Raw genomic sequence first — 11375 nt, 5'->3', positions numbered from 1 at the left:
TCAACCACATCCACCATCTCCACCATCTCCACCACCTCCACCAACTCTAACACCTCCACCAATTCTACCACCTCAACCACCTCACACCTCAACCACCTCCAACAACTCCCACACCATCACTTCCACCATCTCCTCCACTACAACCATCTCCACCAACTCCACCACTTCAACCACCTCCACCAACTCCACCTCCACCATTTCCACCACCTCAACCACCTCCACCACCTCCAACAACTTCACCACCTCCACCAACTCCACCACCTCCACCAACTCCAACACATCCACCAACTCTTCGACCTGCATCACCTCCACCACTTTCACCATCTCCTCCACTACAACCATCTCCACCAACTCCATCTCCTCAACCACCTCCGCCACCTTCACTAACTCCAACACCTACACCAATTCCACAGCCTCCTGCTCTATTACCATCTCCACCAACTCCACCACCTCCATCACCTTTAACACCTCCACCACCCCCACCACCTACACTGCCTCCACCACTCCCGTCAACACCAACAATTCCATCACCTCCACCACCTCCTCCACTACCACTATCTCCACTGACTCCAGCACCTCCACCACCTCCACAACATCCAACACCTCCAGCACATCCACTAATTCCATCACCTCCAGCAATTTCATCGCAACCACCATCTCCACCAACTCCACCTCCTCAACCATCGCCACCACCTCCACCAACTTACATCAACAACACCACTTCCATCACCTCCACCAACTCTTCCACTACCAGTATCTCGCCAACTCCACCACCTCCGCCACCTCAACCATCTCCATCAACTCCACCAACCTCCTCCGCCAATTCCACCACCTCATCCACTTCAACTACTTCCACCAACTTCCACCAACACCACCACTTCCATCACCTCCACCATCTCTGCCACTACCACTATATCCACCAACTCCACCACCTCCACAACCCCCAACACCTCCAGCACCTCCACTACTTCCACCACCTCCAGAAACTCCACTCCTTCCACCACCTCCATCAACTTCACCGCCTCCATCATCTCCACCAACCCAACCACCTCCACCACCTCCAACAACTTCACCACCTCCACCAACTCCAACACATCCACCAACTCTACGACCTGCATCACCTCCACCACTTTCACCATCTCCTCCACTACAACCATCTCCACCAACTCCACCTCAACCAAATCCACCACCTCCACCATCTCCACCACCTCCACCACTTCAGCATCTCCTCCACTGCAACCATCTCCAACAACTCCTTCTCTTCAACCACCTCCACTGTATCCCCAACATCCACCAACTCCACGACCTGCATCACCTCCAACACTTCCACCATCTCCACCACTTCAACCACATCCACCATCTCCACCAACTCAACCACCTCCACCACCTCCACCAACTTACACCAACACCACAACTTCCACCATCTCCCCCACTACAACCATCTCCATCACTTCGACCACCTCCATCAGCTGCACCAACTCCACCATCACCACCTCCAGCACCTCCACTACTTCCACTACCTCCAGAAACTTCACCGCCTCCACCATCTCCACCACCTCAACCACCTCCACCACCTCCACCAACACCACCACCTCCACCAACTCTAACACCTCCACCAATTCTACCACCTCAACCACCTCACACCTCAACCACCTCCAACAACTTCCACACCATCACTTCCACCATCTCCTCCACTACAACCATCTCCACCAACTCCACCACTTCAACCACCTCCACCAACTCCACCAACTCCACCTCCACCACCTCCAACAACTTCACCACCTCCACCAACTCCACCACCTCCACCAACTCCAACACATCCACCAACTCTTCGACCTGCATCACCTCCACCACTTTCACCATCTCCTCCACTACAACCATCTCCACCAACTCCATCTCCTCAACCACCTCCGCCACCTCCACTAACTCCAACACCTACACCAACTCCACAGCCTCCTGCTCTATTACCATCTCCACCAACTCCACCACCTCCATCACCTTTAACACCTCCACCACCCCCACCACCTACACTGCCTCCACCACTCCCATCAATACCAACAATTCCATCACCTCCACCGCCTCCTCCACTACCACTATCTCCACTGACTCCAGCACCTCCACCACCTCCACAACATCCAACACCTCCAGCACATCCACTAATTCCACCACCTCCAGCAATTTCATCGCAACCACCATCTCCACCAACTCCACCTCCTCAACCATCGCCACCACCTCCACCAACTTACATCAACAACACCACTTCCATCACCTCCACCAACTCTTCCACTACCAGTATCTCGCCAACTCCACCACCTCCGCCACCTCAACCATCTCCACCAACTCCACCAACCTCCTCCGCCAATTCCACCACCTCATCCACTTCAACTACTTCCACCAATTTCCACCAACACCACCACTTCCATCACCTCCACCATCTCTGCCACTACCACTATATCCACCAACTCCACCACCTCCACAACCCCCAACACCTCCAGCACCTCCACTACTTCCACCACCTCCAGAACCTCCACTCTTTCCACCACCTCCATCAACTTCACCGCCTCCATCATCTCCACCAACCCAACCACCTCCAGCACCTCCACCAACACCACCACCTCCACCAACTCTAACACCTCCACCAATTCTACCACCTCAACCACCTCACACCTCAACCAGCTCCAACAACTTCCACACCATCACTTCCACCGTCTCCTCCACTACAACCATCTCAATCAACTCCACCACTTCAACCACCTCCACCAACTCCACCAACTCCACCTCCACCATCTCCACCACCTCAACCACCTCCACCACCTCCAACAACTTCACCACCTCCACCAACTCCACCACCTCCACCAACTCCAACACATCCACCAACTCTAAGACCTGCATCACCTCCACCACTTTCACCATCTCCTCCACTACAACCATCTCCACCAACTCCACCTCAACCAAATCCACCACATCCACCATCTCCACCACCTCCACCACTTCAGCATCTCCTCCACTACAACCATCTCCAACAACTCCTTCTCTTCAACCACCTCCACTGTATCCCCCACCTCCACCAACTCCACGACCTGCATCACCTCCACCACTTCCACCATCTCCACCACTTCAACCACATCCACCATCTCCACCAACTCAACCACCTCCACCACCTCCACCAACTTACACCAACACCACAACTTCCACCATCTCCCCCACTACAACCATCTCCACCAACTCCACCACTTCAACCACCTCCACCAACTCCACCAACTCCACCTCCACCATCTCAACCACCTCAACCACCTCCACCACCTCCAACAACTTCACCACCTCCACCAACTCCACCACCTCCACCAACTCAAACGCATCCACCAACTCTTCGACCTGCATCACCTCCACCATTTTCACCATCTCCTCCACTACAACCATCTCCACCAACTCCATCTCCTCAACCACCTCCGCCACCTCCACTAACTTCCATCAACGCCACCACTTCCACTAACTCCAACACCTACACCAATTCCACAGCCTCCTGCTCTAACACCATCTCCACCAACTCCACCACCTCCATCACCTTTAACACCTCCACCACCCCCACCACCTACACCACCTCCACTACTCCCATCAACACCAACAATTCCATCACCTCCACCAACTCCTCCACTACCACTATCTCGACTGACTCCAGCACCTCCACCACCTTTAACACCTCAACCACCTCCACAACATCCAACACCTCCAGCACATCCACTAATTCCACCACCTCCAGCAATTTCATCGCAACCACCATCTCAACCAACTCCACGACCTGCATCACCTTCACCACTTCTACCATCTCCTCCACTACAACCATCTCCACCAACTCCACCTCCTCAACCATCGCCACCACCTCCACCAACTTACATCAACAACACCACTTCCATCACATCACCACCTCCTCCACTACGACTGTCTCCGCCAACTCCAACACATCCATCACCTTTACCACCTCCAACACACTTACGGACACAACCGGATCCACCACCTACACCGCCTCCACCACCTCCACCAACTCCACCAACCTCCTCCGCCAATTCCACCACCTCATCCTCTTCAACTACTTCCACCAACTTCCACCAACACCACCACTTCCATCACCTCCACCATCTCTTCCACTACCACTATATCCACCAACTCCACCACCTCCACAACCCCCAACACCTCCAGCACCTCCACTACTTCCACCACCTCCAGAACCTCCACTACTTCCACCACCTCCATCAACTTCACCGCCTCCATCATCTCCACCAACCCAACCACCTCCAGCACCTCCACCAACTCCACCACCTCCACCAACTCCAACAATCTCCACCACCTTAAAGAACTCCACCACCTCCACCCACTCCGCCACCTCCACCACTTCAGCATCTCCTCCACTGCAACCATCTCCTACAACTCCTTCGCTTCAACCACCTCCACTGCCTCCCCCTCATCCACCAACTCCACGACCTGCATCACCTCCAACACTTCCACAATCTCCACCACTTCAATCAAAACCATCATCTCCACCAACCCAACCACCTCCAGCACCTCCACCAACTCCACCACCTCCACCAACTCCAACAATCTCCACCACCTTAACCAACTCCATCACCTCCACCCACTCCGCAACCTCCACCACTTCGACATCTCCTCCACTGCAACCATATCCAACAACTCCTTCGCTTCAAACCCCTCCACTGCCTCCCCCACATCCATCAACACCACGACCTGCATCACCTCCACCACTTCCACAATCTCCACCACTTCAATCACATCCACCATCTCCAACAACTCCACTACCTCCATCACCTTTGCCACCTCCAACACACTCACCTCAACCACCTTTAACACCTGCACCGCCTCCACAACCCCAACACATCCAGCACCTCCACTAATTCCAACACCTCCAGCGACTTCACCGCCTCCACCATCTCCAACACCTCAACCACCTCCACCACCTCCACCACCTCCCTCACTACCACTATCTCCGCCAACTCCACCACCTCCACCGCCTTTACGTTTTCCACCGCCTCCACAACCCCAACACCTCCAGCACCTCCAGCACCTCCACCACCTCCACCAACTCAAACACTTCCACCAATTCCACCACCTCAACCACCTCCACCAACTTTCACCAACACCACCACTTCCATCACCTCCACCACCTCCTCCACTACAACTATCTCCAACAACTCCACCTCCTTTACCACCTCCACCACCTCCACAACTCCCAAAACCTCCAGCACCTCGAGCACCTCCACTACTTCCACCACCTCCACCAACTTCACCACCGCCACCATATCCAGCACCTCCATTAATTCCAGCACCTCAACCAACTGCGACAACTCCACCATACCCAATGGCTCCGCCAACTCCACCACCTCCACCACCTCCACCAACTCAATCACCTCTACCAACTCCACCACTTCCATCACCTCCACTACCACAACCACCTTCACTGCCACCACGAACTCAGCCACTATAACCACCTTTACTAACTCACCTCCACCAACTCCTCAACTACCACTATCTCTACCAACTCCACCTCCACGGATTTTACCACCTCCACCACCTCCACAACCCCAAAACCTCCAGCACCTCCAGCATCTCCACTCTTTCCACCACCTCCACCAAATTCCCCACCTCCACCATCTCCAACACCTCCACCAATTCCACCACCTCAACCACCTGCATCACCTCCACAAACTCCACCACCTCATCCGACTCCAACACCACCAATTCCAGCATCTCAACAACCTGCACCACGTCCACCATCTCCTCCACCTCCGCTGCCTCCACCAACTCCACCACCTCCACCACTTCAGCATCTCCTCCACTTCAATCACATCCATCATCTCCACCAACCCAACCACCTCCATCACCTCCACCAACTCCACCACCTCCACCAACTCCAACAATCTCCACCACCTTAACCAACTCCACCACCTCCACCCACTCCGCCACCTCCACCACTTCAACATCTCCTCCACTGCAACCATCTCCAACAACTCCTTCGCTTCAACCACCTCCACTGCCTCCCCCACATCCACAAACTCCACGACCTGCATCACCTCCAAAACTTCCACAATCTCCACCACTTCAATCACATCCACCATCTCCAACAACTCCACCACCTCCATCACCTTTGCCACCTCCAACACCTCCACCACCTCCAATACCTCCACCACCTCCACCACCTCTAACACACTCACCTCCACCACCTTTAACAACTGCACCGCCTCCACAACCCCAACACATCCAGCACCTCCACTAATTCCAACACCTCCAGCGACTTCACCGCCTCCACCATCTCCAACACCTCAACCACCTCCACCACCTCCACCATCTGCACTACCTCCACCAACTCCACCACCTCCACCGACTCCAACACCACCAATTCCAGCACCTCCACAAGCTTCACCAACTCCGCCACCTTCACAACATCCACCACCAACTCCACCACCTCCACCACCTTTAACACCTGCACCGCCTCCACAACCCCCAACACATCCAGCACCTCCAATAATTCCACCACCTCCAGCGACTTCACCGCCTCCACCATCTCCAACACCTCAACCACCTCCACCAACTCCACCAACTTCCACCAACACCACCACTTCCATCACCTCCACCACCTCCCTCACTACCACTATCTCCGCCAACTCCACCGCCTCCACCGCCTTTACCTTTTCCACCGCCTCCACAACCCCCAACACCTCCAGCACCTCCAGCACCTCCACCACCTCTACCAACTCAAACACTTCCACCAATTCCACCACCTCAACCACCTCCAACAATTTTCACCAACACCACCACTTCCATCACCTCCACCACCTCCTCCACTACAACTATCTCCAACAACTCCACCTCCTTTACCACCTCCACCACCTCCACAACTCCCAAAACCTCCAGTACCTCGAGCACCTCTACCACTTCCACCACCTCCACCAACTTCACCACCGCCACCATATCCAGCATCTCCACTCTTTCCACCACCTCCACCAAATTCCCCACCTCCACCATCTCCAACACCTCCACCAATTCCACCACCTCAACCACCTGCATCACCTCCACAAACTCCACCACCTCATCCGACTCCAACACCACCAATTCCAGCACCTCAACAACCTGCACCACGTCCACCATCTCCTCCACCTCCGCTGCCTCCACCAACACCACAAACTCAACCACTTCTACCACCTCCAACACCTCAACTACTTCCACCACCTCCAACACCTCCAACAATTCCACCACCTCAACCAGCTGCACCACCTCCACAAACTCCACCACCTCATCCGACTCCAACACCACCAATTCCAGCACCTCAACAACCTGCACCACATCCACCATCTCCTCCACCTCCGCTGCCTCCACCAACTCCACCACCTCCACCACTTCAGCATCTCACCACCTTCACTACAACCCTCTCCACCAACTCCTTCAATTCATCCACCTCCACAGCCTCCCCACCTCCCCCATCTCCACCAACTCAACCACCTCCACCAAATCCAACACATTTACCAACACAACCAGATCTACCACCTAAACCGCCTACACCACTTCCACCAACACCACCACTTCCATCACCTCCACCACCTCCTTCATTACCACTGTCTCCACCTAATCCACCACCTCCGCCACCTTTAACACCTCCACCGCCGCCACAACTCCCAACACCTCTAGCACCTCCACTAATTCCACCACCTGCAGCAACTCCACCGCCTCCACCAACTCCAACACTTCAACCACCTCAACCACATCCACCAACACCACCACTTCCATCACCTCCACAACCTCCCTCGCTGCCACTAACCCCGCCAACTCCACCACCTCCACCGCCTTTACCACCTCCACCGCCTCCACAACCCACAACACCTCCAACATCTCCACCAATTCCACCACCTGAACCACCTCAACCACCTCCACCAACTTCCACCAACACCACCAGTTCTTTCGCCTCCACCACCTCCTCCACTACAACTATCTCCACCAACTCCACCTCCTTTACCACCTCCACCACCTCCACAACTCCCAAAACCTCCAGCACCTCCAGCACCTCCACTACTTCCACCACCTCCACCAACTTCACCACCGCCACCATATCCAGCACCTCCATTAATTCCAGCACCTCAACCAACTGCGACAACTCCACCATCCCCAATAGTTCCGCCAACTCCACCACCTCCACCACCTCCACCAACTCAATCACCTCCACCAACTCCACCACTTCCATCACCTCCACTACCTCAACCAACTTCACTGCCTCCACGAACTCCGCCACTATAACCACCTCTACTAACTCACCTCCACCAACTCCTCAACTACCACTATCTCTACCAACACCACGTCCACGGACTTTACCACCTCCACCACCTCCACAACCCCAAAACCTCCAGCACCTCCAGCATCTCCACTCTTTCCACCACCTCCACCAAATTCCCCACCTCCACCATCTCCAACACCTCCACCAATTCCACCACCTCAACCACCTGCATCACCTCCACAAACTCCAACACCTCATCCGACTCCAACACCACCAATTCCAGCACCTCAACAACCTGCACCACGTCCACCATCTCCTCCACCTCCGCTGCCTCCAGCAACACCACAAACTCAACCACTTCTACCACCTCCAACACCTCAACTACTTCCACCACCTCCAACACCTCCAACAATTCCACCACCTCAACCAGCTGCACCACCTCCACAAACTCCACCACCTCATCCGACTCCAACACCACCAATTCCAGCACCTCAACAACCTGCACCACATCCACCATCTCCTCCACCTCCGCTGCCTCCACCAACTCCACCACCTCCACCACTTCAGCATCTCACCACCTTCACTACAACCCTCTCCAGCAACTCCTTCAATTCATCCACCTCCACAGCCTCCCCACCTCCCCCATCTCCACCAACTCAACCACCTCCACCAACTCCAACACATTTACCAACACAACCAGATCTACCACCTAAACCGCCTACACCACTTCCACCAACACCACCACTTCCATCACCTCCACCACCTCCTTCATTACCACTGTCTCCACCTAATCCACCACCTCCGCCACCTTTAACACCTCCACCGCCGCCACAACTCCCAACATCTCTAGCACCTCCACTAATTCCACCACCTGCAGCAACTCCACCGCCTCCACCAACTCCAACACTTCAACCACCTCAACCACCTCCACCAACACCACCACTTCCATCACCTCCACAACCTCCCTCGCTGCCACTAACCCCGCCAACTCCACCACCTCCACCGCCTTTACCACCTCCACCGCCTCCACAACCCACAACACCTCCAAAACTTCTTTCGCCTCCACCACCTCCTCCACTACAACTATCTCCACCAACTCCACCTCCTTTACCACCTCCACCACCTCCACAACTCCCAAAACCTCCAGCACCTCCAGCACCTCCACTACTTCCACCACCTCCACCAACTTCACCACCGCCACCATATCCAGCACCTCCATTAGTTCCAGCGCCTCAACCAACTGCGACAACTCCACCATCCCCAAAAACTCCCCCAACTCTACCACTTCCACCACCTCCACCAACTCAATCACCTCCACCAACCCCACCACTTCCATCACCTCCAATACCTCAACCACCTTCACTGCCCCACGAACTCCGCCACTATAACCACCTCTACTAACTCACCTCCACCACCTCTTCCACTACCACTATCTTCACCAACTCCACCTCCACACACTCCACAACCCGAGCACATCCAGCACCTCCAGCACCTGCGATTCTTCCACCACCTCCATCAAATTCACCACCTCCACCATCTCCAACACCTCCACCAATTCCACCACCTCAACCAACTGCAACACCTCCACCAACTCCACCCCCTCCACCGACTTAAACACCACCAATTCCAGCACCTCCACAAGCTTCACCGACTCCATAACCTTCACCACATCCATCACCTACTCCACCACCTCCACCACCTTTAACACCTGCACCGCCTCCACAACCCCCAACACATCCAGCACCTCCACTAATTCCACCAGCTCCAGCGACTTCACCGCCTCTACCATCTCCAACACCTCAACCACCTCCACCACCTCCATCAACTTCCACCAACACCACCACTGCCATGACCTCCAGCACCTCCCTCACTACCACTATCTCCGCCAACTCCACCACCTCCACCGCCTCCACAACCCCCAACACCTCCAGCACCTCCAGCACCTCCTCCATCTCCACCATCTCCAACACTTCCACCAATTCCACCAACTCAACCACCTCAACCACCTCCACCAACTTCCACCAACACCACCAATTCTTTCACCACCGCCACCTCCTCCACTACAACTATCTCCACCAATTCCAACTCCTTTACCCTCTGCACCACATCCACAACTCCCAAAACCTCCAGTACCTCCACTACTTCCACCACATTCACCAACTCCACAATCTCCAGCACCTCCAACAATTCCTCCACCTCAACAACCTGCATCAACTCCACCAACTCCAATACCTCCACCAACTCCAAAACCTCCTCCACTTCCACCACCTCCACCAACTCAATGACCTCCACCAACCCCACCACTTCCATCACCTCCAATACCTCAACCACCTTCACTGCCCCCGCGAACTCCGCCACTATAACCACCTCTACTAACTCACCTCCACCACCTCTTCCACTACCACTATCTCCACCAACTCCACCTCCACCGCCTTTACCACCTCCACACCCTCCACAACCCCAACACCTCCAGCACCTCCAACACCTGCGATTCTTCCACCACCTCCACCAACTTCACCACCTCCACCATCTCCAACACCACCAACTCCAGCACCTCCACAAGCTTCACCAACTCCACCACCTTCACCACATCCACCAGCTACTCCACCACCTCCACCACCTTTAACATCTGCACCGCCTCCACAACCCCCAACACATCCAGCACCTCCAGCACCTCCACCATCTCCACCAACTCCAACACTTCCACCAATTCCACCACCTCAACCACCTCCACCAACTTTCACCAACACCACCACTTCCATCACCTCCACCACCTCCTCCACTACAACTATCTCCACCAACTCCACCTCCTTTACCACCTCCACCACCTCCACAACTCCCAAAACCTCCAGCACCTCCAGCACCTCCACTACTTCCACCACCTCCACCAACTTCACCACCGCCACCATATCCAGCACCTCCATTAGTTCCAGCCCCTCAACCAACTGCGACAACTCCACCATCCCCAAAAGCTCCGCCAACTCCACCACCTCCACCACCTCCACCAACTCAATCACCTCCACCAACTCCACCACTTCCATCACCTCCACTACCTCAACCACATTCACTGCCTCCGACGAACTCCGCCACTATAACCACC

At 55.0% G+C, this 11375-nt stretch overlaps 1 pseudogene; it reads left to right on the top strand.

Moving 5' to 3' along the window:
- The first annotated feature begins 1721 nt into the window (after nucleotides 1-1721).
- Nucleotides 1722-6793, top strand: LOC142342717 (uncharacterized; annotated as a pseudogene).
- Nucleotides 6794-11375: the final 4582 nt, after the last annotated feature.

This window comes from Convolutriloba macropyga, chromosome 1, assembly GCF_964194025.1.
Source record: "Convolutriloba macropyga chromosome 1, txConMacr16.3, whole genome shotgun sequence".
Taxonomy (NCBI): domain Eukaryota; kingdom Metazoa; phylum Xenacoelomorpha; order Acoela; family Convolutidae; genus Convolutriloba; species Convolutriloba macropyga.
This window is presented reverse-complemented; position numbering and strand designations above follow the sequence as displayed.